Raw genomic sequence first — 27,401 nt, 5'->3', positions numbered from 1 at the left:
AAGATCCAGAGAAGTTATTATTTCATCCAGAAAACCTTTATTGCCCATTCAACATCAATCTGGGGCATGCGACCTTTGTAGGTGCTACCACAAATCGTTTTTTGTTTTGTTTTGGTTTGGTTTTGGTTTTGGGGCCACCCCCGGTGGTGCTCAGGAGTTACTCCTGGCTGTCTGCTCAGAAATAGCTCCTGGCAGGGGGGCACGGGGGACCATATGGACACCGGGATTCGAACCAACCACCTTTGGTCCTGGATCAGCTGCTTGCAAGGCAAACACTGCTGTGCTATCTCTCCGGGCTCCACAAATCATTTTTTTTTAATTTACAAAATCTTTATTAAGTCACCATGATTTACAAAACTATTCATCGTTGAGTTTCAGACATATAAGTTCCAATAGCAACACAATCACCAGTGTAAATTTTTCTTACAGAAATGTCTCCAGGTCCTTTCCCACTCCTGAGCCTCCCTCCTTGGTAGACATATTTAATTTAATTTATTTATTATTGAAATTTATTTACTTATTTATTTTGATTTTGTAGCCACTCCAGGCAGAGTTTGTGGGTTACTCCTGGCTCTGTACGCAGAAATAGCTCCTGGCAGGCTCGAGGAGGGACATATAGGATGCCAGGAATTGAACCCAGGTCCATTCTGGGTCAGCTACATACTAGGCAAACACCCTACTGATATGCTATCTCTCGGGCTCCTTAAATTTTTTATTTAAATAAAATAATCACATAGTTGACATAACTGATCATAATACATGTGTTTCAAGATAAGGTAAAGTTATTTAAAAAATAGAAAAAAAGCTAAAAATAAAATGGAAGGGGCCGGAGAGGTGGCGCTAGAGGTAAGGTGTCTGCCTTGCAAGATCTAGCCAAGGAAGGACTGTGGTTCATCCCCCGGCGTCCCATATGGTCCCCCCAACCCATTTTCATTCAAGTCCAGGTAGACCAGAAAGCCTGTCTTTGAGGTCATTGAATTAGGCCCTTATTTTGGAGGAAGAAGCATATACCCCCTGCACAGTGGGGGACCACTGCAATGATGATCAATAGGCTTCTGAACTTAATCCAAGTTCTTAATCCAGGCTGGAGTCCATATGATGTCCGAAATTGATGTACCAATAAGGTCTATTATTTATAGATGAGAGCTTAAGTCACAAACCAAAACAAATGTTTAAGGCAGAGACCCTTCCTGTGTAAATAAACAACTTGAGGATCCATCCAAAATGGATGGAACCTCCTATAAACCTAGTATTTTGCCTATGATGCGCCCACGCAAAAAGCCCTGAGACCAGACAAAAATATCATTTAGGAAATTATAGACAACAACGTCTAACCCACTAACTTAAAGTCAAGAAAGCAAAACCCTAATGTAATACAACATCAACTCCTAAGATTAAAAACTAAAATAGAAAAACATTAATTACAATAGTCAAAAGAAGTGTACTACCAAATATAAATTCAAAGGATTACAATTATAAGAAAAATACAAAAGGTGAAATTTCTACGGAGTCCAATATCAATCTGTAAAGATGAGGGGTCTGGAACTCCAAAAAGACCGGCCAAAGACACTTGATGGGTCTGGAAAAGCGGGTTGAAGCCATCATGAGTTGGTTGGGCTTCTGCATTTTCTTTGAGATCGGTGCAAATTGGGGTAGCCATTGTAGAGATGGTCAACAATAGCACTGTGTATGTAGATGGAAAACCAGAGATTCAGATAACACAGTTTAACTGGAATCCAGAGATTGTGGGTCTTATCCACAATCTGAGCATCAAACGGGTGTGGCCCAAAAAACAAAACAAAAAATAAAATAAAATAAAATGAAATGGAAGAGAAGAAAAAATGTAAAAGTTTAGTAGCAATTATATTTTTGAAAATTATGTACCTCCAATAAAGTCATTAATACAATAGCTTAAGGTTTATAGTAAGCTCTTTTTCTAAAAGATAAGAGATAAAAATACAATAAAAATGAGGTGTGTGGCAGTTGTTGTTTGCATAGGCACAGCAAAATATGGGGAAGATAGAAAGGAAAAACCTTTGGCCTGAAAACAGGGAGACCTTACCCATGAAGTATCTTGGCATAAGACCAATTACAGGCTCCAGACATACCAAGTTGTCTAACCACCAAGTCTTTTTAGGTGGCAATGCGAAGAACCCTGCCCTGAAAGCAGGTTGTTGCTGTTATTAAGTCTCCAGGGTGTCATAAGAACCCTCTTTGGAATAAGTTGCTTCCAGGGCAGCAGTAGGGTCTTCACTAGTAGAAGTGCGGTTCCTCTTGCTGATGTATAAAACCGTGCTGCTTCCATAGATGGGATCCAAGGTTCAGGGTTGAATAGTCAATGTCCAATCTTCTGAAGCCTAAGCTTCAGTGCTATGACAAGTACTCAGGTGTAAGGCACCATGGAATATAAAATTTATGTGTTCCTATCTCTATTAGATAAGAACTTGTTTGCACTTGTAAAATTTCCCCATTTTGATATGCCCTGCAAAATGGAAAAATGCCACATGGTACTACTGGTGCATATGACGGTAAAAGTAACAAGCTAAACAATAACGATATACTGCTTCTAACATGAACTCAAAACACTAGAGAAACTTATCTACTAGAATTTCCTACTAAATAGATCCAAACAAATGGGGGAAATAGCTGCTACATAAGAAGATAGACAATAAGATTTATAACCTATTAAGGAAATACATCTAAGGAAATATTTGAAGGATGTATATATCCCCTTTAATTATTTTGAAATGATCTGGGGGTGGGGGATAAAATCCAGAGCACAGATTCAGCCTGCAATATTTTTTGTGGAGTCTAAAAATGACAGCCAGCAGTCACATTTCAGGAAATATGCTCTAGCTGGGAGTTTCTCAGAAACTGAATCTGGTAGCCAGCAACAGTTGAAAGTGATGGGAGGTGGGGGAAAAGAGGCTGCGAAGAGCAAATCAATAGCAGTAGAGTATCAGCTTCTTCTCAGGCTGGTTGGGAGCTGGTTCACAGCTGTCTGGGGTGGGGGGAATGTTCCGCTCCCTGAGGAGTTAAGAACTGAGGATAAAAAGTTCAATGGGCGGAAATAATAGATGGGGGTGAGAGAGTGAAGGACTAGTAAAGAATTTGTAAGGTTGTAAGAATTTGTAAGCAAAAGGGAGATGGAAGAGTTATATATAATGGGGAAGGGCAGCGTACAACATAGACAGACATTACGTATATTACAGATGGACATTAAATAGACATTAAGGTGTGCACTCATGCACACACATAAACACTGAGGATCATTCCATAGATTACAGTTAAAAAGCTGACCCAGATGAAATGGGATAGAATGCTTAAAATATATAAAGCTGGCAAGTCAGATATAATGGCTTTCCATTTTCTAGGCCAATCATGTTTGGTGAGAGTAAACTTTACTGAAGAAAGGCTTCATGGGTTAGATTGTAGATAGAGTATTCTTAAAAACAATAATAATTTTCAAGTTTAGAAAACTAAGTGATATAGTAGTGAGCACTGTAAGAGGAGTCAATACCACAAAATATTGTCTAGTGGGTCTTGAGCATCAAGGTTCCTTTCATAAAAGCAATCTAAAATCATGAGCATTATGGTATAATGGTAAACTACCTACGACTGAAAACGAATTACAATAACATATTCAATGAATGAGTTCTGTAACAGGAGTTTATGGCATGCAGTTGCATATTCCATTGCTATCTGTGGACATAAGCATTAAATCATGTATTCGTATATAATCAAGTAGAAAATGAATAGAGTAGAATTTTTGTCATAACATTATTATAATGATGTTATTATTCATTATTACTCATTATTATTACTCATTATTTCTCATTATTATAATGAGTCCTGCCTTCTGAGTCTAATATAGTATAGCATTGCAATGGGGTGACCAACTTATACCTCCAAATACCACTGCGGACAAAACAATCAAGGAGTTTTTTAGACATAGTATAAATAAGACATTAAAACTACTTATAACGAGCACTGTAGTGAAAGACCATGGTTTCCAAACATATTCTGCACCTGTTTCTGTGGATAAAAGCATTTGAACATTATTATAAACATCTATTAAGAGCAGTTGATTGGTCACTTGCTCAATCTAAACAGCTGTATTCATTCTTGATGGGAGAGTTTAATCCATTGACATTTAAGGAAATTATTGACAGAATGGGCTGTTGTGCCATTATATTGTAGGGTTGCTTGTTGTTATTGTTACAATTGGGAATTTGGTTTGTGTAATTGGTCTTTGAGAAGCTCATTTAGAGTTGGTTTGCTTAGCGCAAATATTGCGAGTTCTTTTATGTCTGAGAAAGTTTTTAACCTTCCCTCCATGTAAATGAGAGCTTTGCTGGGTAGTGTATTCTAGGTTGAAAGTTTCTTTTATTCTGTACTTTGAATATGTCATTTCACTTTTTTTTTGCATGGATTGTTTCAAAGGGAAGATCTGGAATGATTCTTATTTTGTTTCCTTTATACTTGAGGTTTTTTTTCTCCCCTACTGCTATAAAGAGTCCATTTCTCTCGGTTTTTTGTTTGTTTGTTTTTGCCAGTTGGATTACTACTTGTCTTGGTGTTCTTCTGTTATTGTCTATTTTGTTTGGTACTCTTTTTGCCTCTTGGATTTGTAGAGATCTCTTTCCCAAGGGTGGGGGAGTTCTCTGCTATTATCTCCCTCAGTACTTGTTCTTCCCCTTTCCCATTTTCTTCCCCTTCTGGAATTTCTATTTCAGAGATTTTTTTTCTCTTCTCTTTGTTAATTAAGTACCTTACTTTTTCTTCCAGGTTTTTCCTCCTTTTTTTTGACTTCTTTATCACTGCTGGTTTGTAGTTTGTCTTCAAGTTCGTCTATGTAATGCTTCACCTGTGTAATTCTTTTATTATGAATTGCTAACATGCTTTTTAGTTTCTTCAGTTTCATTTGTATAGATTCTTTCATCTTCTGAAAAAGAAGTTCTTCGAGTTGGTTAATTGTTCATCTATAGAATTCTTAATTTCTCAGGCTAGTGATTCCTTGATTTTTATTGCTAAACCATTAAGTGTTGATTTTAGGTTCTCTCTATAAATTTTAGGCTTTTGGGAGGACTTGGAGATTTTCCAGGATTTCTCTGTATCCCCCCAGTAGCTGTCTTCTTTAGCTTCCCCGTTGCTCTTTGCATTTAGTTGTATGGAGTGCTGGAGTATCAGGAAATAAGTGTGAGATCCAATCTACCAGCAAGTCTATGATATAAATTGAAATGAGTTTGGGAAAAGGAGGACTGATGGGAGGGAGGGGGGTTTCAATAATAATAATAATGGAACCCAGAAGAAGGCTGAGAGAATGCTAGGAAGGAGACCCTTTTGAACTTGGTGGAGGGGATTAGGAAGGGAGCCTCCCTTTTCCCGCCCAGACATAAGTCTGATTGTCCCCAGGGAACAAAGATTCAGCAATGGAGCTGGGACCTGGAAGGAGGCTGGGAAAAGACCCCAAATGACAGCCCCATTTGCATTTGGTGGAAGGGATCAAAGTATGAGGTTCCCTATTCCCTCCTGATATAAACATGGCTGGCCCCAAAGGGAAGATGAACGTAGGCATATCTTAAATTTTGGTTGTTGTTTGGACCTCATGCTTTTAGTTCTGTTGGTTTTGTGGTTTAGATATATAGATATACTACACCTTTGCACTACTTATTCATCTGAGTTATCTCTCTCATTCCTATTATTCCCTTATTGCTGCTTTGTTGTTGTTGCTGTTGTTTTTTGGGTCACTCCCGGCAGTGCTCAGAGGTTACTCCTGGCTTCATGCTCAGAAATCGCTCCTGGCAGGCTCAGGGGACCATATGGGATGCCGGGATTCAAACCACTGTCCTTCTGCATTCAAGGCAAATGCACTCCCTCCATGCTATCTCTCCCCACTTCTTGCTTCTTACTTCCCCTCACTGAATTTCTTTTCCTATCCTCAGTTCTATAATTAGGGATCAGGGTAATATAGGTATACCACCTTTATATCTTGCATTCACTTGTCCTGTTATTGTGTATTCCATACATAAGTGAGATCATCCAGTATTTGTCTTTCATCCTATGACTTAGCTTAACATACACCCCAATTCTACCAAAGTTTCGGTAAGTCGCACGACTTTGTCCTTCTTTATAGTTGCATAGTATTTCTTTCTGTATATCTACCAAACTTCCATTTCCACTCATCTTTCATTGAACACCAGGTTGATTTCATATCCTAGTAATTACATTAAGTTGTGCTATGAATAATGGTGTGTATATGCTCTTTTGTTTTTTTAATAATAGTTTCTTTAATTAAGCACCCTGGTTACAGAAATGTTCATAACTGGGTTTCAGTCATAGAACGTACACTGCCTTCACCAGTGCAACTTTCCCACCACAGCATTTTCCTTCTGCCCTCCATCCTTGCCTGTATCTGGGACAGGCATTTTGTTTCATCTAACTATATCTTTCTTTCCTTTCTGACACTGTGGTTAACACTATAGTTAATGAGGTAGTGCCATGTTTATCACTTTAAGCACCCAGTACTTTTCTAGAGGGAGCAGTTTCAACTATCATTGTCATGGTAGTTATCAGTGCAGTTAGTACTCTACCTGGCAACTTTGATATTATGGATTGGTCCTCCTGGCCTTCATCTCTATTGTTTTTGTATATTATTCCATACTGCCTTTTAATTTTTCCTTTATATATATGTGAATATATATATTCTATTTTTTTTGTCTTGTTTCTGTTTTCTTCTTTTTCTTAACTTCACCTGTTTTGGTTCTGCTTGGTACAAAAACCTACAAGAAAAAGTCTTGCCTGGGATAAAAGTTCAGGTCAAAATCAGGGCATAGAAATAATGGAGCCTGACATTCTCACCCTCAAATGCACGAGCAATATAATATAGCACCATTTCTTCTTGCAAAGGCATACTAAGAGGCGGGAAATTTTAAGTATAGAAACAACCTCTTCTCTACTAGGGATAAGAACTCATACATTTTACAATACAGGGGCACCTCCCACCTTGAACATATGTTAAGTGGACCCAACGTAGACTCCAGATGATTAGACAGCTAACATCCAAACCCGAACCCTAGATCCCAGACACAGAACCAACAGAGTTCTCTACAACAGCTCCAGGAACGAAACTCCCTCTGGGAAATTCTTAATACTGTTTTGACACCAACATGAGCCAGTTTTGATATGACATCCTGACAATGAGGAAATGGCAATAACTTGATCTAAGAGCAGGTTGTCTTACCTCACCACCCAACGATAAGAGGAAATCAGAAGACATGTCATCCTTTGATCTGTACAAAAGCCATGATCATTATGTACAGAAGACTGACTGACAACCATGACTGGGCAAAACTTATCCTGGGACCAATAAAAAAGACCCCAGTCTAGGCTTTGGCCTACAATCTGTGCAACAACCAAGATCTCTAATTCCAGAGTTCTAACTGTGACAACTGCACTGAGCAGATCTTCTGGAAACATAATGAAAGATTCTATCCTATGCTTTTTCCTAGGATCAGTGCAAAACCAAGACCACCAACTACAGAAGACTGATTAAAACAACAGTGATGGAACAGAACATGTAGAACCATAAAGAAAGAGTCCATCCTAGGCCCCATCCTTTGACATGTGCAATTAACAAGATTTCTAGGTACAGAGGCCTGATTCTATCATCCACGATGATGCGGAAAGTTTCCAGATATCACAAAAGGACCTAGGGAAGAGTAAAAGAACATGTACAGAGTTGGTAGTTATTCCGATGACATTATACTTCAAGGGCAGAGAAACCCTGGATCTCTTAGCCCTTTCTAATCTCCCCAATATTTACTGTACCTATGCGAAAAAAAGAAGCACAAATTAATTTTTTTGGTTTGTTATTATTGATGTTTGTTTTTTTGTGCTTTGTTTTGTTTTTTATTTCAGGACCATGGTTATTGTGTGGTTGATGTCTTTATTGATTTTCAGGTTTTTTTGTTCAATTTTTTTATTGTTGTTATGTTTTTCTTCCTTTTTCCCGTTCTTCTCTTAAATTAATGTTTATAGCCTCTAGAAGGACTCCTCTCTTTTTTGCTTGTTTGATTTTTGTCCCATTGTATTTTTTCTTTCCTTCAAACACAACCACATAACTTGAACCATCTTGTTCCCCCTCACAAATTGAGGGAGAAATAATGGGGGGTACCAAGACCAAACAGTCATATGAACATTAAGTAGAAATAAAAAAAATGATCAGACTTAAACACCAAATCCAAAGCCAACAACAACAGGATTGATACCCAATCTACAACAAGCTAGGCGCAGATGGGACCACTTATACTAGCAGCCTGGAGACAAAGGAGGGGGATATAGGCTGTATGCTGGGAACGGGGTGGAGTGAGGACAACATTGGTCGTGGGAAAGCCCCTGATTCAATGCCCAGTATGCACCTAAAATATTACTATGAAAGATTTGTAATCCACTTAGGTCAAAATAAAAATTATTATAAAATAAAAAAATATCCTAGCATTTGCTTTAGCAAATTCACTACATATATTGGTATGAAAGAGTTTTTAAAGTGGGTCTGTTAACCAATATTACATCCACTAACCATTAAATGTTTTAAAAACAAACAAAAACCTTTGTTAAAGAATTATATTATTGTTCTCACTTCTCTCCTTTGGTTACTAATGACTTGAATGTTGTTGTGTGATAGGGATTACTGTTGGCTTTGTGCTCAGGAATCACTCCTGGCGGTGCTCAGAGACCATATGGAATACTGGAGATTGAACCTGGGTTTGTCCCAGGTAAGACAAACTCCCCATCCACAGCACTATCTCTCCAGTATGTGACTTGAATGTTTTAACCAGCCATATCCCTGTGAGTAGGGGTGTGTGTGTGTGTGTGTGTGTGTGTGTGTGTGTGTGTGTGTGTGTGTATGTGTATGTGTGTGTGAATTTAATTTATGGCTTTGCTCCCAAAGGATTATCTTTTCGCCAACACTCATTCGCCATAAAAAAGTTTACAACTCAAAAGGATGAGTTGTATCATCTTTTATCCTCTCACATGTTATAGTCTAGCGTCTTCCTCTTCTTAGAAGCACGCAAAAGTGAGTAGTTTTTGGCTCAGCTGAGCGGAAGAGGCTGGCGATTTATATCATCTGAGAAAATGACCACATATGGTGGCAGTAAAAGTGGGAGGGGGGCAGGTTTAAGCTTAGATTTTAACCTCAGTCTCAGTTTTCCTTTCCTAAGTTGAGAAAGGTACTCCTCAATGCCTGAAAGCTTTGGTTCCTTGAGTGCTCCTTGAAGGGTTGGAGCCCCCTAGAAACCCTGCGTTGTGTGCGGCCCCTTTAAGAGTCCAGCTCCTCCCAGTTCCAGGGAAAGTTGTAGCTTTTCCGCCTCCCGGGAGGGTCCGGAGAAGTGCCAGCTGCTGGAGCCGGCTTGTGCTCTTGCGGGACCTGGAGACCCTTGGCACGATCCAGCACCGGGACGTCTCTCCATCTGGCCAACTCGCGCACCTGTCTGAGTTGCCTAGTAAGTGTGCGCGCTTTCTCGGTCCCAGGCTCCTCCAGCTCCCCTTTCCCGTCCCATTTCACTCTGTAAGCACCCCACCCCCAGCTCAGAAACCTCTCCGTCACCCCCCCTTCCAGTCTTTTCATGCTCACTCACTGACCAACTTTCCCCCCCTCTTCTGCGATCTCTCCGGACTGCACTCCCTAAATTGCCTACCGCTGACTCGGGAGTGATAATTCTCTCAACTTTTCTTTTTCCTGCGCCTCTTTTGATGGCTGCCAAGGCCCATCCGTCGCTGAAGCTGGTTGAGCCACTCTGGGCTTTATCTCTTTCCTGCCTTCCCTAGTGCTGAGTGCCCTGGCTTTTTCCTGCCGGCCATCTAGAGTAATAGGGGGCCCCTCCTGGGCAGGCGCTGACCCTAAGGGTTAGGACCTGAACTTCTGGCCTTAATTCACTTTGGAGGCATTGACTCACCTTTCCTGCTTTACTTTCTCATCTTGTCCGCCTGCACTTGCTGCGGACCTCTGACCCCTGTGGTCCGCTTCCCTGTCCCAACAGACCACCATAGGTAAATATAGGTCAAGGATGGCCCCGTATTCTACCTCAGTGGACTCTGAACTTGGCGCTGGGAACCCTGCTGTGTATTCAGCTCTGGGGCTGAATTGTTTTACCTTGCTTGCCACGTTTCAAGAAAGTTGCTGGCATTACTTCTGGAAAAGGGTCCTCAGAATCCTCTTAAGAAACACCAAACAGTTCTTCTGTGATGGTTTGTAAAGGGGCCAAAAAGATGTTCCTTTGGCCCTTACATTTAATAGATTGTTGTGATTTTGTGTTTAGTTTGGTTTGGCGCCACATCTGAGTGAGTTTAGGACTTACTTTGGTTGTATGCTCAAACATTACTCCTTTCAGTGCTCAGGGGATGTGTACCCAGCATCGGATGCATGCAAGACAGAATCCCTACTCTATCTACTTCTATCCCTACTACTATCTCTTCTCTTCAGCCCCAAGATAGTTGAACTTCTGGTGTACAATTTTGGTTAGAATTCTGGTGGAAGCGATCTGTTTGTCATTAACCGACAACACTCTACCCCTTCTTCAGGATCAGAGGACCTGGCATTCCAGAATACTGCATTTGACAGGATTGATCCTAGAAATTAGTCTTCAATACCTTTTGGTACCCTCACTTCAACTATTTTCCCCCTATTCATTCATGATCCTACAAATAGTCCTTCTAAATCCATTAATACTAAGATATTAATGACACAATGTTTTTATCTTGCTGTCCTGGTCTGTGGAGAGAATAATGCAAAGATTAATGCAACAAATTTGGCCCCGATACATTTTTACTTGTTGTAATTTTTATATAAAAACTTTAAGCACCATGATTACAAGCATGATTGTTGTTGGGTTTCAATATAAACAGAACATCCCCCTTCACCAGTGCAACATTTTTACCACCAGTACCGCCCTCTATCCCCAATCCTGCATGTATTAGAGGCAGGCATTCTACTTCTCACTCTTGTAATTTTACATTTGTGAATGTATGTGTGCATGTGCATGCATTTTCCTCTTGTTGTTGTTGTTTTTTTTTTTTTTTTTTAGCATCGGCTGATAATCTAGTAGAAAAATATGGCCTGCCTTGTGAGAATTTTTCTGACCAAGGATGATGAATATTTCTGGTAACATGATTTCAGTCCCCTCAGTATAAGCTGGAGCTTTGAATTGATGATTGAAAGCCCATTCTGGAACAGGAGGTTTGTGAATGTATTTTGCATTCATTTATGCTCTATAATATTTCCACCTAAAGGCTATTTGTGACTATTAATAGTTATTGGACCATTGAACATAGATTTTGACAAGATCTTTGCATAACTCGTTTATGCTTACTGTATTCTTCATTAGGGGTCCTCAAACTTTTTAAACAGGGGGCCAGTTCACTGTCCCTCAGACTGTTTGAGGGCCAGACAGCAGTTTTTAAAAAAATTATGAACAAATTATTTGTTTGGGAATGTGGAAAATCAATGTTTTTTCTGCTAACAGATTTTGAGTTATGGGGAGATGTCAGAAATTTTTCTCCTTTGCTTGTTTGATGAGGAGGCCTAATTTTACTTCAAATACTTTGAAATGTGATTGCATATCACAGATGATCTTTCCTTGAAGTTGCACATAGAAACAAACTGTTGAGTAGCTAGCTCTGTTACATCTGTCAGAAAGACAAGTTGCCTTTTCCATACTGCATTATCAAGCTCTTGTACTTCTTTGATTTTTGAAAGCTTTAAAGTTGTAATCTATGGAAGTAAGTCATAGGAATATTCAAAATTCTCCCTTTTCTCAGCCAATAGACTTCTGTGTGGTACGGAACATCTTCATAGCAACATTTAACTCAGAAAAAAAATCCTGAAATTGTATGGTTTGGTGTATTAGCTCTAATGAAATTAACATACCACAACTTTCTCTCTCTTTTTTTTTTTTGTTTTTTGGGCCACACCCGGCGTTGCTCAGGGGTTACTCCTGGCTGTCTGCTCAGAAATAGCTCCTGGCAGGCAAGGGGGACCATATGGGACACCGGGATTCGAACCAACCACCTTTGGTCCTGGATTGGCTGCTTGCTAGGCAAATAACGCTGTGCTATCTCTCCGGGCCCAACAACTTTCATAATAGTGTCCCACTTCAGTGATTTACTACACAGCACTTGTTGGTAGATGAGGCAGAGTATGGCTGTTGAATGAGAATGTGGGATAATATGGGATAATAAAATAATAATAATAATAATAATAATAATAATAATAATAATAATCCTTCCTTAGACCCCATCATACTAGGAGCACCATTAGTTGTCCCATTGGCTAGTTTAGCCCAGTCTAGCTCGAAATCACACAGACTCATTGTAGGCCCAGGATGAATTGGCTGCTTAGCAAGACAGGCAGCAGTGGCAAAAACAACAAGCAGACCAGATAAATGTCCTCAGCAGGACGCATGTGGTCTCTGGGCCCTGGTTTGAGGGCCCCTGTACATGGGAGGCACTATAGTTAGAACCATTTTATGATGAAGAGGAGAGCTAAGGGTCAATAGTTACTGGATGGGGCTATGTGATTAAAACATTTCTTTTCAAGCCAAAGCTTATGTTTATGATGTTTGTTTGATGCCAGATAATGAACCTCAGCTGTATCCCTGGACCACATCTTGGCCCAAACTTTTGCTTCTTGACTCTACTCAGATGTACCATAAAGACTTTGTATACCTACTTCACTGATGTCTTACTGACTTCACTGCAACATGGGTCTGTTGATATATTGCCCCTAGAAGCACTTATTTCTGAAATGAAACCTCCAGGTCTCTTAGCAGTCATTGTACTGAATTAAAGAAAGGGGAACCCTGGATTATAGGGATGTGTGCTTGACAGTATTATCTTTTTGTTGATAAGGAATAGAGGGGAAATGAGGGTATTGAAAATGATAAGGATTTCTCTGTCAGGCCTGAAGCTGAATATGTGCTTCAAAGGATCTGGCTGTAGTATGATAGGCAAGGAAGGTAGGTAGAATAAGTCCTCTTTGATATCTTCTCCTAGTATTTGTTCAATTTTTTTTTCTGGAAAGCTAACTTTATATCCAAACTCTGGTTAATGTCTATGGACACTCCTGCAATTTCACATACCACAGCTCAATTCAAACTGGGGCTTTTCCCCTCTAAACTCCATCCACAACCAACTGACTGCTGCTTCTGCGTTCATATACCTCAGGTTTGATTCAAACTGGCACTTTATTTATTTATTTTTGGTTTTTGGGCCACACCTGGGGACGCTCAGGGCTTACTCCGGCTATGTGCTCAGAAATTGCTCCTGGCTTGGGGGACCATATGGGACGCCTGGGGATTGAACTGCAGTTTGTCCTAGGCTAGGTGCATTCAAGGCAAATGCCTTACTGCTTGCACCACCACTCCTTCCCTACCAAATTGGCGCTTTTTAAATCCAAACGTTGACCACTGCCTATGGCTGCTCCTGCTGGTCTCACATACCTCTAATCATCTTCTTTGGGGCATCTTTATTTAACTCAGTTCCATCTCCTAGCAGAATTACAAGGTATCTTGTTTCCTAAGGTATCTTGTTGCCCTTTAACATGTCTTTGTTTTTCTGCTGGATGATTGTAATCTCTTTATTGTTAAGGCCAAGATTTTGGAGTTCCTTTGTCTTATATATGAGAGATCAGTATTTTTGAGAGGAAATTAATATACTTCATATCCTAGAATCTGATGTCTTTTGATGGAAAGTGCAGAAGATACTCCCCTAAGGGTCTTAAAGTCTGACAGAAGTTTGTAGTTAAGTGTAATCTATTCAGAGAGGTCTTTGTAGAGAACACCCTAATTTATATTGTAGTTGTTTCTCTGAACATTCAGTATGCTTCTTTAATTCATCACTCTGATATAAGATATTATGTATTTTTTGTTTTTGAACCATATCAAAACTAACCAGATTCAATTCCTGGAGACTTACTCCTGACTGAGCTCAGGTATAGCTCCTAGGTGGTGTTTGGGTGAATATATGTGGTGCTGAGAGTCAAGACCGAGGGTTGGTATGTGAAAGGCAAGTGCCCTGCATAGCTGTACTATCTCCTTGGCCCCAACAATTTTGTATTTTATTTTTTCTTTTTCTTTCTTTCTTTCTTTCTCTTTTTCTTTCTTTCTTTCTTCTTTCTTCTTTCTTTCTTCTTTCTTTCTTTTCTTGCTCTTTTCTTTCTTTCTTTCTTTCTTTCTTTCTTCTTGTTTCTTTCTTTCTTTCTTTCTTTCTTCTTTTCTTTCTTTCTTTCTTTCTTTTCTTCTTTTCTTCTTTCTTTCTTTCTTTCTTTCTTTCTTTCTTCTTTCTTTCTTTCTTTCTTTCTTTCTTCTTTCTCTTCTTTCTTTCTTCTTTCTTTCTTTCTCTCTTTCTTTCTCTCTTCTTCTCTTTCTTTCTCTCTTTCTTTCTCTCTTTCTTTCTTGCCACACCCAGCAGCACTCAGGGGTTACTGCTGGCTATCTGCTCAGAAATAGCTCCTGGAAGGCGCAGGGGACAATATGGGACACCGGGATTCAAACCAACCACCTTGGGTCCTGGGTTGGCTGCGTGTAAGGCAAACACCACTGTGCTATCTCTCTGGTCCCTATATTTTCTATTATTCTCTTCTCTCTATAATGTAAGTTCCTCATGGGGAAGGTATTTATTTCATTCATTATCAGACTCTACAAATTCTAGTAGACTTAATTCAGACCACCAAGGTAAGCTATATTGAAGGCAAGTACTTACCTCCTGTGCTATATCTCAAGCCCTTAAATAATATTTGTTAAATTAATGAATTACATCACTGTTCTAGGAATTACCACTGTTTATATGTCATCTGGATCCAGAACTCAGCATTTCAAGTATCTTGTTTGATCACTTTTAAAGTTACCCCAGGTTAAGTCCTTGCACAGATTTCCTTTTTGAATTTTACTTAGAGAGTCTATTATTGATAGTGTTGACATAGTTAAAAGTGCTTCCTTTTTTAATAAAATTTTAAAGTCATCTATCTAGGATTATGGAGATTGCTCAAAAGCTATTGCATATGCTTGCATAGAAGGGGCTCGGCTTCCATCCTTGGCACCACGTTCCCTTAAGAATTCTATTGAGAATAGCCACTGAGCATTGACAATTGTGCCTAAAACCAAAGTAAATTAGTTAAGTTAACATTATCTATCTACACACTTGCTTAATTACATGTCTCTGACCTTAGTCCTTTCTAAGTGGTAGCTTCTAATATCCAGTGATTTACTTGACGTCCTACTTGGATGCAAATGGTCCCCCGTGCCTGCCAGGAGCTATTTCTGAGCAGAGAGCCAGGAGTAACCTCTGAGCAACACTGGGTGTGGCCCAAATACCAAAAAAAAAGACATTTTGAGTGGTATAGAGTCAAAACAGTACTTCTGATTCCTCCAACATTCCTAGCCCTTTTCCTCAACCGTCTTTCAGTAAAATGGCACCATATCAATTAAAACCAAGAATCTAGGATTATCTTTGTTCCTCTTTTCTTGCCCTTCTCATATTCAGTTCATCAGAAAAATCATAAACATCTTCTTCCAACTGCATAAACTGTATCATAATCTGACTGATATCTATATCTTCTCTTACTGTTACCCTAACCAATTTAGCATAAAACTGTTATATATATATACACATGTATATTTATTGCACAGCTTTTAAAGCATCTATATATGTTTTATATATACATATACATAGATAGCCTAAATATTTCTTTGGGCCATATTTATAAAGAATGTTTTAGTCAATGAAATGTGACTTGTTTTTTAAAGCGACATCCAAGAAGGCTTTCATTATCGCTATTGAGTGCTTTTCTGTATAGATGTCTTTGCAGGTAGGAAAATATTTAAATTTTTTTCCAGTCTGATAGGTGAAAAAAATCTTACCTGGTTTAGCTTGCATTTCACTTTTACTACTGGTCCTGAGTATCTTTTCCTGTACATTAGCTATTTTTATTTTGCTCTGAGACATTATCCTTAATATAATTGCCACATTATTCTATTGAGTTATATACTCACTTTGCAATCAAGAACAATTCATCCATTAGGTATATTTATCCATTGCCTATTATATAGTGAATGTTTTTTATCTCTAGACTGCAATATGTCCAAAATTTGTTCATATATATGCCCCTAATTTAATCAGATTAAACCCAATATAAAACATTGAAAAAACTATCTTTATTAGATTTCACAATTAAGAGGGCAGCGATAACATCAGTGCCTCAGGACGAGAGAAAGCAGATTGTAGTGGTTTGGAGAATGAGCAGTGAGAAGGACAATTAAAGAATATGGTACATTGGGGCCAGAGAGATAGCATGGAGGTAAGGCATTTGCCTTGCATGCAGAAGGACGGTGGTTCGAATCCCGGCATCCCAACCTGTCAGGAGTAATTTCTGAGCATAGAGCCAGGAGTAACCCCTGAGCATTGCCAGGTATGATCCAAAAGCCAAAAAAAAAATATGGTACACACTCTGAAAAGGCTTGGCTGTAACCTCTGGGCAAAATTAGTTTAAAAAAAACCTGGGTCCATTATAATAACAGTTCATAATTATTTCCCATTGATCCATAATAATAATGATGACAATATAATAAAAATAATTAATAATAATAATGATAATAAAAATAATTAGCTATGGTGGGAAGGAGAAATGTTTCTTTTAAAGGGTAGAACACACAAGACAAACAGTAGTTTTTTGTTTTGTTTTGTTTTAAATAAAGGAAAGCTGAACCTATTTGTTGTAGATGGAAAGAATTCTATGGTGCAAAGTTGCTATAGTGCAGGAAGTTAGCTCTTTTGAGAGAGCAGTCAAAGAGGGCTAAATTAGTGAGGTTGTGGAGAACAAAGCTGTGGAAGGACAGTTTAAAAATGGGGTTGCAGAGTACTGAGAGGCTACTCCTAATGTGGCCTTTAGGGGTTACACCTGATGATGCTCATTGTGCACTGGGACCTCCTTGTATGCAAAACTTGCACTTTTGCTTATTAATTGTCTCATCTAACAAGAATAATGAGGGTTTAGTATAGTATTTGACATCATTAAAATTGCCATATCATGGTGAACCAAAAAAGACTTTGATATCTTGAATTTGCATCTGTCCCAAGTTACAACACACTGTATTCATTCTCTCCAGCACCATTCATCAGCCTAGTATAGAATTATACCTTTAGAGACAGGACAGTCTTTTGTTTTTGTTTTTATGTCACACACGGCAGCACTCAGAGGTTACTCCTGGCTCTACGCTCAGAAATCACTCCTGGCAGGCTCAGGGGACCATATGGGATGCTGGGATTCGAACCACCGTCCTTCTGCATGTAAGGCAAATGCCTTACTCAATGCTATCTCTCTGGTCCAAGAAATAGTACAGTCTTGCTTGCAATTTTTTCTGAGTAGCTGTGAAAGGAGTATGAGAGCAGGAAATTGGAGTGTTCTTGCAGAATAGTTGTAATGATGGTCTACTGCAAAATAAATCCTCAGAGTTGTGAGATCACTCCATAAGCATATTTCCACCACAGGTGGACAGGTCTGGAGATGCAGAGTAGTAGCGAAGGATTAACAAACCAGGCTAGTCAGGAGAGTCATGGAGTGAATCTGCTTTTTACCTTGTGGTCTCTTTGCCTGCCTGCCAAAGCCAGACTGCTCTTTATTAAACCAATGCCAGTTCACCAGGTCAAGTGATCCAGGTGGGCTTTTACATATCAACAGGCAAGATTTAAAGAAAAAAGGAAGATGGGGAACACCTTTGTTTTGGGATAATAGCTGGGTGTCATCTTATAGTCTACTGTGACTTTCATTTCTGTGACTATCTAAATCTAACTTGAAATTGAGTAATTATATTTTCATATTTATTTCATTACTAGTTATTTATTTTTACATAATGGTTTATATTGTATCTGTTTCAAGGGAACAATTTTACAACACATCAAAATGTGTGTTATTTATATCAATATCTCTCTATCACAGTTCATTCAATCCTCTTTGGAAGGAAAATATCCATGGCATTTATTCTATTTTTGTTTCTAGCTTTGTCAATTCAGGAAGCAATAGTTTTAATATAAGTGCCTTTAAAACTATTAACTACAATTTATCAGAGAGCATAATTTGGTTTATTGATGTACCCGTTAGTAGGCTGGGTGCTTGGCAAAAAGTGTAAGAGAAAATAGATAATAGTTTTCTTTCATGAATTAATTTCAGCAGGGAGATATATGTTAAACTCTATCATGCATAATAAGTTATTGAATACAATTGTGATAGATGTTAGAAAATTCAATTTTTGAAATGTCATTACTTTGTTACTTCCAAGTCATACCAACATGCATTTGTTAATATAGCATGCGAACACTTCCTTTTTCTTTGGAGATCACACAAGGAAGTACTTTTTTAAAATATATTTTTATTTTTATTTTTTATTTATTGGTTTTTAGGTCACACCCGGTGGTGTTCAGGAGTTACTCCTGGCTCTGCACTCAGAAATTGCTCCTGGCAGGCTCAGGGGACTATGTGGGATTCCAGGATGCGAACCCGGGTCCATCCCAGGTCTGTTCCTTGCAAGATAAATGCCCTAGCATTATGCTATTGCTCCGGCCCCAACCCAGAAGTACTTCTAGTGCACTGCTCAGGAATCACTTCAGATAGTGCTCTGGAGGTCTCTGTGTGGCTGGGATCAAATCCAGACCTCTCATATTCAAAGCTTATACTCCATTCCATTAGGCCTAACCCTGAGAATACTTCCAATGTATGTTTTTAAAATTTCAATATTATTTTAAAATATTTTACTGAGTTGATAAGCAAACAAAAAAACCTCTATTTCAGTAGAGCGACACTTTTTCTTTTTGAAGAGTTAAACTGTACAGGTTCTTTGTCTTTTGAATATATATCTCTGTTGTTTTCAGTAGGCTGTTCTCTCCATGTTGAAAATCACTGACAACTCTTTTCTCTTTTTTACTCCCTCCCCTTATGCATACTTACTCTCTTTCTACTTCCTCTCTCCTTCCTTAGCTCTGATCTTTTTTTCCTTCCTTAGCTCTGGAAATATTAAAATACATTTTATCTAGTCTCTGGAAATTCCCTTTCGATTTTCAATGAACTTCTGACCTACTTTGGGAATGATGGTGTACTATATTTTGATTACTAGACCCAGTAAAAGGTAACATATAAGCCTTGTTTTTTCATTCTGTTTCCCATATGTGACAATAGTTGCTTTAGTCTCTTCAGACATTTTATATTATATATAAAACATGCCCTTTCTTATACCTAGTCTCTCTACACTTACATATTAAAATGTATATATTTTTGTTTACTATGCCAAGTTTCCAATATTTGTATATTAAAATCCCTCTTTGGGGGACCACATTTGACTTGCTCAGGGCTTACTACTGCTTTTGCACTCTGGGATTATTTCTGGTGGACTCAGAGGACCATATATGGTACAGGGGATTGAAACTGAGATGTAGCACAAGTACTCTACCCACTGAAATATTGCTCAAGCCCCAAAGCATTCTCTCTTTTTAACTATAACTACAGAGTGCTCCATTATATGTATATACCATCATTTAATCAGTTTCCTATTGTCTTATGTGTTTTGTTGGGTATGTCTCAGTGAGCATTATTATGACATATTTGTGAATATACTTGAATAACAGGATAAGTTTTTATACCTTTTATATTGTGTTTTTGGTCATACCCAGTGTTGCTTAGAGCCAACTCTTGGATCTGTGCTCATTCCTGATAGTATTAAGGGAATATTATGCCACTCCAGGGTTTGCATTGACATCAGCTGCATGCAAGGTAAATGTCACAGACAAATTGGTCTTGACACAAAGAAATCTTCTGGGTTCCCTTGAAAGGTGTGTACCAGGGTCGGCTGATGGGTAACAGAGGGCCAAGGAGTCAAGTTGAGTTCAAGCCCTGTTCCGTTTATTCAAAGCACAAGGTGAAATACTTACACTCAATTTCTTGACAGATCATAAGGTTAATTTACCAAAAAAGGTATAGGGGCAAATTGTTCAAGGCATATTTCTAACACAGGATAGTTTCACTTTTGAGGTTGCTTCTTGCTATCAGTTTCTCAGTAGCAAGGTCAGTTGAGAAATTTTTTGTTTATGCATACTTAACTGGGACCTGAAATGTTAACTCTTACTATGGCTGCATGTAGGTTAAGAGCAAAGTTAGATTTGAGGGTGAGTAATTATTCTGTAAGGCTAAATAAAAATACTTGAATCTATGCATATGTTCCTCATTAGGTGTGTTTATATATCTGAGTAATTTTTAAGAGAGGCTCTAAGAAAAGTGAGTAATAATTATTAGATAAAGACTATTTGAATACATGTAAATATTAAATCTGAGTAATCTTAGAATGTCAGCTGAAGTTATGTCTCACTAATATTTATGCTACATCCCTTTATTTCCTGAATGCCTCAGGGACAGGCAACCAAGATTTTTTCAGGGCCCTAAAGCCTGTGAGTACAGGTTATTTTTTCAAGCATCTTTTCTTACAGAATCTGCCTTTTTCAAATGCCCTCTCTGTGAGTACAGACTACTCTGAAAAAGTTTCTGTAATAGCAGACAGCTTTTAAAAAACCCTCCCCTTGGCAGTCGGGACATTTATAAATTTGGGGCCTTCCTAGGCCTCAGGATTAGTTAACATGGGGGATATAGCAGTAAGCACCTTAACCCCTAAGTAAATGATATGGCCTCATCAAAAATGGTCAGTAGTGCTAGAGATGATAGAGATTGAGAGGTCAAAGAAGATGAAGTCTTATCATTGGCCATTGGATTTTGGAGGCTTTTCATGATCTTGAGTTGGGAGATGGTTTGAGCAATGAATGGGGAGATGAGTAAGATGGTGATTAGGAGCATTTCCTTGGAGAAATATTTTGGATTATGAAGAACTGGGTACAGTGGTAGTAGGGAGAAAGTTGACTTATAGAAACTTTTAAAAATTATCATTGGTTTACAGTAATATATATGTTTTAGGAGTAGAGCTTCACAACTCTGTCTGCCACACTATCAAAATTCTAGTGCTATTTAGTCTGTCAAGTTAACATCTTATTCCTGACTTCCTCCTACTCCTTTTCTGCTACCACCACATTTTTACATACTCTGTGAATTACTTTTTAAATTTAAGAGAAACTCAGGAAGGAAGGGATATTTTTATTTTCAATTTACTTTTTAAAATTGAAATAAGTTTGCATCATAAATTTATTTAAATTTTAGGTAAGAATTATTCAACATTAACATGTACATATTACATGTTACATATAAAATCCAATTCTGTGCCCTTTGTCTTGATTTATGTCCTTTGGCAAACACTAGTCTTATAATCCAGAAGTTTATTTTTATTATTTATTTCATTCATCTGTTTTTTTATATACCACATGTGCTTGTAATCATGGAGTGTTTTTTTTCTCCATTTGGTTTATTTCATTGTGGTGCCTGCTAGGTCCATTCATGTTTTTGCAAACATCAGGATATCATATTGGGGGGGGCATACCTGGTGGTGCTTAGGGCTTACTACTGTCTCTACATTCAACGATTACTTCTGGCTGTGTTTAGAGAACAATATGTGGTGCCAGATAGCAAACCCACATTGGCTGTATGCAAAGTAAGTGCATTGCCCACTGTACTATTTTTTCCATCCCCAAGATTTCATTTTTGTAGCTGAATCGTATAGTATATGATTATTTGTCACATCTTCTTTATTTGTCAGTTGATAATGGACACTTACATTGTAGTCAATTCTTAGCTATTATAAATAAACCTCCAATAAACATGGATGCTAGTATATCACTTTGAATTTGCGTTTTCCTTATTTTTCACAGCTACCTGGCAGTAATACACAGGATTGTATGGAATTTATATTTTTAATTGTTTGAGTAATCTTTGATGCTTTCCAGAATGTCCTCCCTAATATAATTTTAAGGGAAGGATTTTTGTTATCCTCATAGAGAAGGAACTGAAGTAGGGCAAATTGTGGTTAAAGATTTGAAATAGTTATCACACTCTGGAAACAACCAAGATGCCCTTCAACAGACGAATGGCTAAAGAAACTGTGGTACATATATACAATGGAATATTACACAGCAGTCAGAGGAGATGAAGTTATGAAATTTTCCTATACATGGTTGTACATGAACTATATTATGCTGAGTGAAATAAGTCAGAGGGAGAGAGATAGATGCAGAATACTTTCACTCATCTATGGGTTTTAAGAAAAATGAAAGACATTTTTGCAATTCTGAGAGACAAAAGAGGGGAGGGCTGAAAAGTCCAGCTCACGATATGAAGCTCTCCACAAAAAGTGATTATTGCAGTTAGAGAAATAACTACACTGAGAACTATCATAACAATGTGAAAGAATGAGGGAAGTAGAAAGCCTGTCTAGAGTACAGGCGGGGGTGGGGTGGGGAGGAGAGAGATTTGGGATATTAGTGATGGGAATGTTGCACTGATGAAGGGGGTTGTTCTTTACATGACTGAAACCCAACTATAATCATATTTATAATCAAGGTGTTTAAATAAAGATATTAATAAAAATAAATAAAATGCTTTACTCTGGAAAAAACAGAAATTGTTATCGCAGTTAAAGAAGAGCAAATTAGGATCAAAGATACTTAGAGTTTTAGGAATTGTGATTCTGTGACAAAGAATTCATGTTCATAATAGTTTATCAGACTGTGTTGCTTTTCTTTAATAATATTTAGAAGTCCTAACACAGGCCTAAAAGTTAAACTGCTAGGCTGTTTTAGAGTTATGTTTTTATTGTATATTTGCAATGAAAATATGTTATTTATGATATTGATAAGAGCACAATTAAATCAGTGAAATCCTGTCTGGGAAGGAAGCAAAGACAGAAAAATGCTGACAAGGTGAAAATAGAAGGGTCTATAGATATCTACCTAGTATTCCCCTAAGTTTGAGAATAGAGGTGGGGCTATGAAAAATCATTGAGTAAACAGCCTAGAGGATAGGAAGTTGTAATCAGAATGGAGTATTTGAATAAATTATCTCAAAGAGAAGCTTCGTGTGATAAGCTCTTGGGTGTGACTGAAAATAATGGGTGGCATTTTTGATGCCAGCTCATTCTTTCAACAAATATTTAGTGTGAGCACATCATGTTCCAGATAGCAATCTGAGTCACTGAAAGTACAGAGGAAGAACAAAACAAAATGCCTTTTCTCACATAGCTTACTATATTGTAAGAAAGATTATATATATTTTTTATAAAGTACAAGAACAAATATGGATTCCAAAAAAGTGTAGTATATTGAAAAATAATAGTATCATGGTCAAATATTTGCATTTATGGTTACAGGAAGTTCATTGAGATTTTGAGATCATTGCTTAATTATAGGTTATATTAATTGAATTATTAAAATTTATGCTTCCTTAGAACTTTTTGGGGTATGATACGATAAACTTAAGGAGAAAACAACTATGTACATATAATTGGAACATTTTAACTCATTTAATTTTTATGATATTTATTTTGTTTTGGGGCCACACCAGCAGTGCTCAGGAGTTACTACTGGCTCTGTGCTCAGAAGTTGCTCTTGGCAAGCTCAGGGGACCATATGGTATGCTGGGGATCAAACCCAGGTCAACTGTGTACAAGGCAAATGCCCTATCTGTTGCTCCGGCCCCTGATTTATTTTTTTTTAAATATTAAACATTGCTTCTAACTGTAGACCAGTTTTTGATAATGCACTAATTGTATTTTAGATGTGATTTATAAAATAATTATGATTATACAATTAAGGAGAAAAAAGGGCTTGCATGAATTATTAATATTTGCCTTCAGTTTATATTATTAAATTAATACCTGTACTTTTATGTACATATATTAATATATATTAAGATTTTATTTCAAATAATTGACATTTATGTTATGTTTATGATGCCTTAATTAAATTATCTGCCATATATAATTCAATTTAAGCTAGACTAAAGATTATTTGATTGTGTTTAAGGTTTCTGTGGCCATAGCTAGATCGCAGCATCCCTAAAATTAAAAAAGAAACCCAATGCATGAAATCACGAATATGTGTGAACATGGATGGATTAGACACAAACCATCATGCTTTCTTATTTAAGGTGGTTATGTGGGTGATTTTCAGGTGATAAGGTGCCTGAAAGAAAGAAACAGATGATAGCCAGAATTCAGCTTAGAAATTCTTACCATCTATGACCCTGGCAATAGAAAATGGTCTTTCCTATAGGGGTGCTGGTTTATCGAAACTTATTGACTAATGAAAGAGTGGTGTTCTATGTGGTAATGAGACTTACTAAAAATAATGTTGTGCTGTCTCTCATATGCTAGCTTTTAAACAGTCTTTATGTGTAAATGACCTAGATTTTTAAAATATTCCTTTCTGTTGTATATTTTAGATAAATTTAAGCTTTTGAAATGTTATGAAAATACACTTTGAGGATGAAAGGCACTTTAACCTCAGTGAATTGTGATCTGCTTGCTCATGTGAGAAGAAAACACCAATGTAGATCTTGCAAGCAATAAAGCTAAATCATATTTTTCTTGTCAGTTGCTTTTTCCCTGTTGACAATGAAGTATTGAATACATAATTTTGTGTATATTATCTTTTCTACTTCTGTGTAGACATTTACCAACGTCTGCCTTAGAGGAATGATTGTAGGCTTATAGAACCTGAACTTCTTGAGGAAAGGGAAAAGAAATGTGAAATTGTATTTTAGAAAAATATGTTAATCCAAGTGGGTATTATTCAAACCTTTTATGAACAAAATTTAGAAGTATGGAAAGAGCCATAGATGTTCAATCTGGAGGAAAGTGGCCCCACTTTTGTTTCTAAGAGCTAACAAAATAGATATTTTAGTTACACTCTCCCATATAATTTTCTACCATCTTTAAGAAGGGATATTTTAGATAACAAAATTGATCCTTTCACAGGAATATAGTTGTCCCTAGCCTGTTAAATATTATGTGAGAATCTCAGAGGATGGAGAAAGTACACAAGTTTCTGTCAAAAGTTCATCTGCTATTAGATAGGTACTTTATTTCTTTTTTATTTGGGAGGATTCCCAAGTAATGCTCAGGGAGCCCCAGGCCCCCTTCCAGTGGTTTTCAAATAACCAGACTGATGAATCAATGTGAGCATTTAAGGATAATATACTTGGTGCTGTGGTATCAAGAATTAGCTAGATCACTCTTCCAGTGCTCAGGGTCTACTAGATCCATACCTAGTGGTGTCCAAGGGTTTCCAGGGCTGTACCAAACACTTAGCTAGGCAGTGGTCGGCAACCTGTTTTTTCAACTGAGCCAAATCTCGTCAAAACCACGATTGAAATTTATTTTGAGAGCCACACAGGGCGCGCACTGACAGAGGCTAGGAGCAGAGTCCTGGCTCCTGGAGCGGCCGCCCAGCACACAGAAGAGCCAAATTAAAAGTGTAAAGAGCCGGGCCCGGAGAGATAGCACAGCGGCGTTTGCCTTGCAAGCAGCCGATCCAGGACCAAAGGTGGTTGGTTCGAATCCCGGTGTCCCATATGGTCCTCCGTGCCTGCCAGGAGCTATTTCTGAGCAAACAGCCAGGAGAAACCCCTGAGCACCTCCAGGTGTGGCCCAAAAATAAATAAAAAAAAGTGTAAAGAGCCACATGTGGCTCGCAAGCCTCAGGTTGCCAACCACTGCCTGGGATCAGGTGAGGTTGAACATCAACCTGGGGTTGAATGCATGAAAGATATGTGCATGTTACCATGTAATATCACTCTGGTTCCTAGATAGGCCCTTTTTGGGTTTTTTGGGTCATACCCAGTGGTGCTCAGGGCTGTAGGCAGTATTCAGAGGGAACATGTGGCTGCCAAATGGACTGGCCACATGCAAGGCAGATGTCTTAACCCCTATACTACTTCTTTAGCCCCTACATGGGTACTTTTGGTTTTTGGTTTTTGGGTCACACCCGGCAGCGCTCAGGGGTTACTCCTGGCTCTAGGCTCAGAAATTGCTCCTCTAGACAGGCTTTCTGTCTAGAGTACAGGTGGGGGTGGGGTGGGATGGAGGGAGATTTGGGACATTGGTGGTGGGAATGTTGCACTGGTGAAGGGGGGTGTTCTTTACGTGGCTGAAACCTAATCATAATCATATTTGTAATCAAGATGTTTAAATAAAGATATTATAAAAAAAGAAATTGCTCCTGGCAGGCTCAGGGGACCATATGGGATGCCAGGATTCAAACCACTATCCTTCTGCATGCAAGGCAAATGGCCTACCTCCATGCTATCCCTCTGACCCCTACTTTTGTCATTATTTTTTTGTTTTGGGGCCATACCCAATGGTTTCTGAGGCTTACTCCTGGTTCTAGTCTCAGTGGTCAAGCCTGGTGGTTATTCTGTAGTACCAGGGATTTAACATGGGTTAACTAGTGCATAGGAATCTCTAGAACCTTAACTACAATAGGGATTTATAACACATTTTTCTTCCTGCTCATGAGGATAGGATGGGTACTTTTCCAAATATCACCTTGTATGGAGCAATATTATAGAATATGAGGGGACCAATAGAATCAGGATTAATTGATTCAGCTCTATAATAATACTTTCTGAATTTAAAAACCAGAATGCAACTTTAGGCAAATTACTTACTTGAAGTATCTTCAATTCTAATTTTTTTTTTTTTTCAGGAAGCATTAACTTTATTCATGCCCTATTCACCACATGTGTGTGGCCTATCTCATAACCTTTTAAGCAATAGTTATTCTTGGCCCTGCATCTAAACTCCTTTCAACCATCTTTCCTTTGGGGGGCTCCATGCGGCCCCAAGATCCAAAAGCCAGGGATCCGAGCCGGGCCAAGAGAGAAACGGCCAAAGGGCAAAGAGCCAAAAGGTCCGAATTCCCTTGGTCCCAGCCTTATCTACCTTTTTCCAAACCCCTCCCAGGAATGGGAGGGGCTTGCAGGTAAAGTTACACCTACTATCCGGTTCCCAAGACCCCTCCCAGAAATGGGAGGGTCTAGGGTCTCAAATGGGTACACCCACATTTCCTCCTTTTCTTAATATTTTTATGCACCAACGTAATAGAGTGAAAATTAATATACCAGCCCTTTTCAAAAACATATCATTTGCAAAATATACTTTACACCTGTAACCTAAAATTCTATTAATGCTTTTTTACCAAGCACTATTTTGGAACTTTCATGTTCCTATACTTTTAAACTATATTGGGGGAACTATTTGTTCCTATAACTTTTCTATACACAAGTACTTCAGCATACATGCATAACATACATTTTAAAAACAGGCTAAGTACATTTAAATACACAGTAAAACATTTTGCAATTGAAAATATTAACTTTGAAAGACAACAAAACACATTTAAATCATAAAGAAAATGACTAAGACAAA

General features: G+C 38.1%; 1 protein-coding gene across 1 annotated transcript in view; it reads left to right on the top strand.

Moving 5' to 3' along the window:
* The first annotated feature begins 9,450 nt into the window (after positions 1-9,450).
* Positions 9,451-27,401, top strand: part of SYTL4 (synaptotagmin like 4) — a 110,343-nt gene continuing 92,392 nt past the window's right edge. The window contains exons 1-2 of the mRNA XM_049766601.1: positions 9,451-9,506; positions 11,088-11,239. The gene's annotated coding sequence lies outside the window, so the exon portion shown is untranslated. The remainder of the gene's footprint in view (positions 9,507-11,087; positions 11,240-27,401) is intronic.

The sequence above is a fragment of the Suncus etruscus genome, chromosome X (genome assembly GCF_024139225.1).
Source record: "Suncus etruscus isolate mSunEtr1 chromosome X, mSunEtr1.pri.cur, whole genome shotgun sequence".
NCBI lineage: Eukaryota > Metazoa > Chordata > Mammalia > Eulipotyphla > Soricidae > Suncus > Suncus etruscus.
The sequence above is the reverse complement of the archived record's forward strand: the minus strand, read 5'-3'. Positions and strand labels throughout refer to the sequence as shown.